Consider the following 7397-nt stretch of genomic DNA (forward strand, 5'->3'; position numbering starts at 1 on the left):
TTTTTAGAGCAAGTTCGCAAGTTTTTATTAGTTTTAATTTTTTTTGTAAATGCTTAGTTTTAGTTTAGTTTTCGTATTAATTTTAGTTTTGTTGTATCTTTTATCTTCTTTGCCGTCGTATTCAAATAAATCCCAGGACTCTGCTGCTTTCTCCCAACATTAGTCTCCATGTTTCCAGGTAGAGTGGGGACGAGAAGACGACTCTAAAACACAAGTGATGAGAAATGACGGACCGTGAAGTACCATATGGTGTCAGCAGCTAAAACTGCTTGAGCGAAATAAATCGATTTGTATCAATCCGACATTGACAAAGACGAAAACGAAGGGAATTTTATCCATAATTTTTTATATGTTTTAGTTAGTTTTGTAAGCACACAATAGTTTTGGTTAGTTATTATTTTTTTTCTTTTTATTGTAGTTTTTATTTATTTCAGTTAATGAAAATGTTTTTTCATTTCTAGTTTTTGTCATTTCGTTACCATAATAACCTTGGTAGAGAACTCACTGATCCTGTACTCCCCTAAAATCTCATCTTGGGATTCATTTGTGCAAGTAATGCAAAATTTTCTGTTTATTATCTAGTTGAGAACATGATCATGGGCTGCAGAATGTTGCACAAAAAGCATTTCCTTCCGTTGCACCTTAATTTTTTTCTCATTCAGTTTCAGTGATGTCGGTGAAAAACATGGTGAACAGTTTCATCCTACTATGTAATACACGTTCTGTGTCCCATCAATGTTGCAGCACAGGAGGGCGTTTGTACGGGTTTTCTTCAGCCTTCACAGGCCCGATCGCCGCCAAACTCGCCAAATGAACAGAAACATTACCTGACTATCTACTAGGCCCAATTTTATGTCCATATTCAAATGTTGTGAGGTATGCTGGGCAATTTTAGCCTCTCTCTACTCTGAATTCTTCATCCCTGCTGCCTTACTCCATTTTCGGAAGTGGTTATGCTGCCGTTCATGAAATTTTTACTGCTAGCAGACGATGCTACAATGTGAAGGCTGCAGTTCACTACTGCTGGATGAATGTAATCATGCTTGACAGGCCAAACAAATACATGCTCTTCCTTCATGCCTCACATTTTGGCTCAAATTATTACCTATACAATGCATGATTAAATGGTGGTTTACAAATGGATAGTGGTGGCAGACAAGTTCTACTTATCATGCTATCATACAATGGCACCACAGGTACAATGCCGCTAGTCGAAATAATTCTGAAACCAGGCATCAACGATGCATCGACTGAGACGTGATGACAATGACTCTCACCATCCACATACACAAGAACAAATATCATTAACATTTTGAACAATTGTGAGCTAAACTGATGGGCTCAGATACTTTGGTTTATTCTTGGGGTTGATGTTCATATTTATTAAAAAATAAATAAATAAATAGGACAGTTTTAGAACATGTTACTTTCAGATTGTGAATGCATAATAAATACAGCTCTGGAAAAAAATGACAGACCACTGCAAAATTTCATTACCTCTGCCAAGGAGGTTATGTTTGTCTGTCTGTGTGCAAGATAACTCAAAAAGTTATGGATGGATTTGGATGAAAATTCCAGGAAATGTTGATACTGGCACAAGGAACAAATGATTAAATTTTGGTGGTGATTGGGGGTGGGGGGGGCACTGATCTGCCTTGAAGGATGTCTGTGCTCTATGAGTGCTTTTCTAGTGTAATGGCAAAATTACTTATATCCATATATATTCATATATATTTTCATATATTTCATATATCATATGGGCTTCTAACTCTATTTCAGACATGTTCATGTCACTGTGTATTATAGAACAGTTTTGACCTCTTTTGTGTTGTGTCCAGAGTAAAAGGCCAAACCAACATTTCTCACAGGGGTCTTATCTCTAAGTTCCTGACACTAACCAAAACGCTTTCGACACATCATATTTTTCTCATGGGAGACAGAAGACTACATTGTGATTTGTATTTTTGGGTTCAGACCGTCTCAGTCTCTTGTCTGAGTGATATCTCTTTCTATGGAGCTCCAAATAAAGTGATTTCTTTGACACTGAACGCTTGAACTTATCCTTCTTTATTGAAGACGAATGAGTAGAGTAATATTTTTCCATAACACTAGAAGAGACAGCACAGACCTCCGCCAGGGCAGATCAGTGCCCCCCCCACCCCCAATCACCACCAAAATTTAATCATTTGTTCCTTGTGCCAGTATCAACATTTCCTGAAATTTTCATCCACATCCAGGGCACTGATCTGCCTTGGCGGAGGTCTGTGCTCTCCAAATACTTCTAGTTTTCTCTGATTTTCCCATTCACAGGTATGTGTTTGAGTAGAATGAACATTTTTGTTTCATTCTCTAAACTACCGACAACATTTCTCCCAAATTTGTTATTTAGAGCATGTATTTGCAGAACACGACACAGGGTCAAAAAAACCAAAAAGATGCAGTGTTTTCAGACCTAAAATAATGCAAAGAAAACCAGTTTATATTCATTTCTAAACAACACAATACTAATGTTGTAACTTGGGAAAAGTTCAGACATCAGTATTTGGTGGAATAACCCTGACTTTCAATGACAGCTTTCATGTGTCTTGGCTCTCCACCTTTGCTGTTGGATGACTTTATGCAGTTCTTTGCATAGAAATTCAACAAGCTCAGACATGTTCCATGGCTTGTGCCCATCCATCTTTCTCCAGAAGTTTTCAAAGTGGGTTCAGGTCTACAGATTGGGCTGAACATGACTGGGTCTTCATCTGGTGGTCCATCATCCACACCTTTATTGACCTAGCTGAGGCCAGGAGCATTGTCCTGATAGAAAAACCAGTCCTCAGAGTTTGGGAACATCATCAGAGCAGAAGTCCAGTAGTTTTCAAGAGTTATTTTTGGATTCCAGTCATTTTTGTGGTACTAATAGCACTGTTTTTGCCTATTGCAAGAAGATAGTATAGGTCACAGTAGTGGTGTTTATACTTCTCCTTCTTAAATAAGACATGGATCAGGTGTTTATTACATAGAATAAGATATGCTTGTGTTGGAATTCAACAGACACATAAATGGAATGGCTGTCATACATGCAGACATGCTGATTTCAGCGGAAATTGCAGTGGTTTCTTCATTTTTTCCAAAGCTGCATTATTTCCACAAGATTGTATTTTTTAACATGTTCCCATATCTCTAAATTCTTACCTGCTGGAAGAATCTGATTTCAGATTTTCAGAGGCATACCTCATTCAGTCAAGAACAGATGTTTTTTCACCAGTAACAGATGAAAAGTCTTTTTAGTTGTTGATGTTGTTGATGTTGTGTTATGCAATACACTCTATGAAACTGGATTTTTGATTCATGGGCAGCAAAGACTGCTAAATTTAATCAGTAAGTGATCCCGTAGGGGCATAAAGCATTCAACAGCCTACATGTTAATGCATTTAGTCCATGGAATGTATTGTTTTTGAGTACAAGTGGAATGAGTGACAGGTGGTGATGTATGAAACAATCATGGGTTTGGCAGTAATCATTAGGGGGACACCAGAAAGATTAGAAGTCATTCTCATTTATCCACAGCATGTGAATTAATCTGTCTGTACCACTGAGACCCAGTCTTCGATACGTGGGTCAAGTGGTATTGGTTCTGAATGAGAGCTAGGTTTTTTTGTTTTTTTTTTTAAAACCAATTTTCAATTTAATTCAGCACAATTCAGCTTGCATATAGGCACTACATGGAAAGTACCTTCTAAAAAAAGAATTTTCTGATATAAATAAAACACGATAACTAGTTTAACAATCAAAAATACTTTAAATGTTACTCGCGTTGCATGCAAAACTAGAAGCACTTGGAGAGCGCAGACCTCCGCCAAGGCTGATCAGTGCCCCCCCCCCCCCCCCCCCCCCCCCCCCCCGTGGGCCCCCCCACCCCCGATCACCACCAAAATTTAATCATTTCTTCCTTATCCCATTTCCAACAAACCCTAAAAATTTCATCCAAATCTGTCCATAACTTTTTGAGTTATGTTGCACACTAACAGACAGACAAACAAACAAACAGACAGACAAACAAACAAACAAACCCTGGCAAAAACATAACCTCCTTGGCGGGGGTAAAAATGAACTGCACTCATTATCTACCCATGAAATAGAAACTCTATGATAGATGATTCTATGATTTATAATATTTAACCCTTTCATGCATAGGTCACTCCAGTGGACAGTTCTTCTCCAGCTCTTCTCTTGTATATTCATGGGTTTTGCTGTTTTAGTTCCAGATCAGCCAACACAGTGGACACATATGCATCATGCAACTTTGCTGTTCTTGATAAACCTGATCTGCAGTAACACGTTTGAGTGTAAATCAATTGTTATTAGACTGTAATTATCCTTTTTTCTTTAACAAAATGGGTATTTTTGCATATTATCCCCATGAAGTGAGTAGTAACTAGTATTAGAGTATGTTTAAATATGAGAAAACATCAGATTAGCAGCATGAAAAGTGTCTTTATTTCATAGTTTTCACAGTATACCAGTAAATACACATTTCTTGGCTTCAAAAATTAAATGCATCATATCCATTTGAGTGGACTTTTTTGCAACTCCATGAAAAATAAGTTCATAAAAAGCTGTCAATCGCATTGTGTTTTGTTTTTTTTTATGCCTAAAGAGGAATCAAAACGCGGGAAAAAATCATGATTAAAGTTCTCATAATTCATGCATGAAAGGGTTAAACATTTCTTAAAGAGACATCAAAGAATGACGAAATCCACCAAACCACTTTACAATTACCCGATACAGAGTAAAATTCAGCCTGGTATCAGCGATAGTGATCCGATGCCGACACTTTGAACAAATACACTTAATGTCTGGAAAATCTAAAAAAAAAAAGTGTATTTCAAATCATAATTTCATAAAGAATACAAGACATGACAATAATTATTGTTTAAGAACTATCATAAAAAGGAAAACTTGCATATTAATTTGCAATACATGAACGTTAACATGAAATCTGAAAATATTAAACACGTAACACTTCAACAAAAGCATCCAACATCGACACTTTCCCTCATTCACAAGTTTTTGTTAAGGAACAATAACATATTTACTGTTTTCCCCTTTAGTCTGTTCTGTTTTTTTTTTTTTTTTCTCAGAACCTCTCCTGCCTTTGGAAAGACTCTCTGCTGTTCCAGAAGTGGCAGTCACTCCCAGGTATGTCACTGCTAGTTTGCTCAGGGCTGGGAAGGACTGACTGAGAAGTGTGACGCAGTACACACTTACCCAGGTGGAAGAAGAAGTAGTTCCCACCAACTGCATAGTATTTAGACAACATCCCAATACTTTAGCGACTTCCCACTGTGTTCCTGATATACTTTACCTCAAATGATCAAAGTATTAAAAGTATCGATATTTTGATTTGTGAATCAATTCTAGAGTGTAAAGATCTAGAATTGGAGATATCGATATCAGTATCGATCTGCACGTCACTAATATCATGGCAAAACTCAGGTATGACAATGACTACATCAGATATGGTTTTACCTACATTGAGGACAAAAACCTCAGTGTGTCTAATGTTTGCATAAATGACTGAATACACTTAATTTTTAACAGTGTGTGCATTTTTATTTTCGGTTAAACTGTATCTAATTTAGTGTTAAAGGGAATATTTCCATATATAGCATCACCACCTGCTGGTCACTTTGGTTTTATCATTAAACTTGTCTTCTGTGTTTTCATACTGTATTTTCTCAGGTTCAAAATACACCATCTTTTTATTAAATACATTTGAGAAATGTAACTGTTATCAATTTAGGTCGCAGCTTGTTATTGAGGGGTGATAGTGGGTCCTGAAGACAGACCAGTTGAGAACCACTGCTTTATGGCAAGGAACATTTATCTGTATAGCACAATTCATACGCAGGGCAATTCACAGTGCTTTACAAAAATGGAAAAGAGACAAGTTAAAAAAACACAATTAAAACATAATCAATAAAACAGGAAAAGAGAAGATTGCAGATAGAACACTTTCAGTATATTTTGCTGGAAATACTGATATATAAGTATACTCATTTTAACCCTTTCATGCATAGTAGTCACTACAGTGAACAGCTATTCTACATCTGTTCTCTTCTATATTTATGCATTTTGTTGTTTTAGTTGCAAATCAGCCAACACAGTGGACACTTATGCATCATCCCATACACTGCAATTCATACCAATACTGTAACTTTGCTGCTCTAGACAAACCTGATCTGCACTAACATGGTTAAGTGTAAAAAATTAACTGTTATTAGACTGTAATCAAGTTTTTTTTTTGCTTATTTGTTTTTTTAAATAATGTTTTTTGCATATTATCTTCTTGCAGGTATGTTAAAATGTGAGAAAAAAAAAAGTTTTTATTTCATAGTTTTCTCAGTACATCAGTAAATGCATGTTTCTTTGCTTCTAAAATCAAATGCATGGTGTCCAGCTGAGAGAACATTTTTGTAACTCCATGAAAAATAGGTTCATAAAAAAACAATTGCATTTTTTTTCATGCTTTAAGACACAGGTGTCAAACTTCCGGCCCGGGGGCCAAATCCAGCCCGCCAAGGGTCCAGTTCGACCCTTTGTGTGAAATGCAAAAATTACACTAAGATATTAACAGTCCTTTTAGTTCAGGTTCCACCTTCAGACCAATATAATCTAAAGTGGGTTGGAGCACTAAAATACTACGGTAATAACCTATAAATACTCATAACTCCAAATTTTTCTCTTTGTAAATGTAAATATTTTCATGTATTTACACTAAAACAAAGTATAATTTTGCAAAAACTGTGAATAACTTGAACAAATATGAACAACCTGAAATGTCGTAAGAGAAATAAGTATCATTTTAATAATATTATGTCTGTAAATAGTAAACTGAAGCATAATATTGTTAAAATTGCACATATTTATTCAGTTTGTTCATGTTATTCACATGGTTTTGAAGGGTAGTTTGTAGATGTAAACATTTTCATAATGTAATGTTACTTTTTTCACACTAACACATCGAGGAAAGTTTAGAGTTGACATTATTTATATATTATTATGTTATATTGTTGTTATATTATTTTACTGGTCCGGCCCACTTCATATCAAATTTAGCTGAATGTGGCCCCTGAACTAAACTGAGTTTGACGCCCCTGCTTTAAGAGGAATAAAAACACTCAGGAAAAAAAAAAAAAAAATTAATTAAGGTTCTCATAATTCATGCATGAAAGGGTTAAATGCAGGAGTCATACTATAGGAAGTCTACACTATGATATTTATACTTTTACTTGAGTAAAGTTTCCCCCTGTGCCTAATTGACATAGAAGACAGTTCATTTTTGCTTCCACTGGTTTTGACAGTGGTAGAGTCGGGGACAAACTATGAGGGCAGTTCATAATGAATTT

Source organism: Sphaeramia orbicularis, chromosome 15 (assembly GCF_902148855.1).
Source record: "Sphaeramia orbicularis chromosome 15, fSphaOr1.1, whole genome shotgun sequence".
In the NCBI taxonomy this organism is placed as follows: domain Eukaryota; kingdom Metazoa; phylum Chordata; class Actinopteri; order Kurtiformes; family Apogonidae; genus Sphaeramia; species Sphaeramia orbicularis.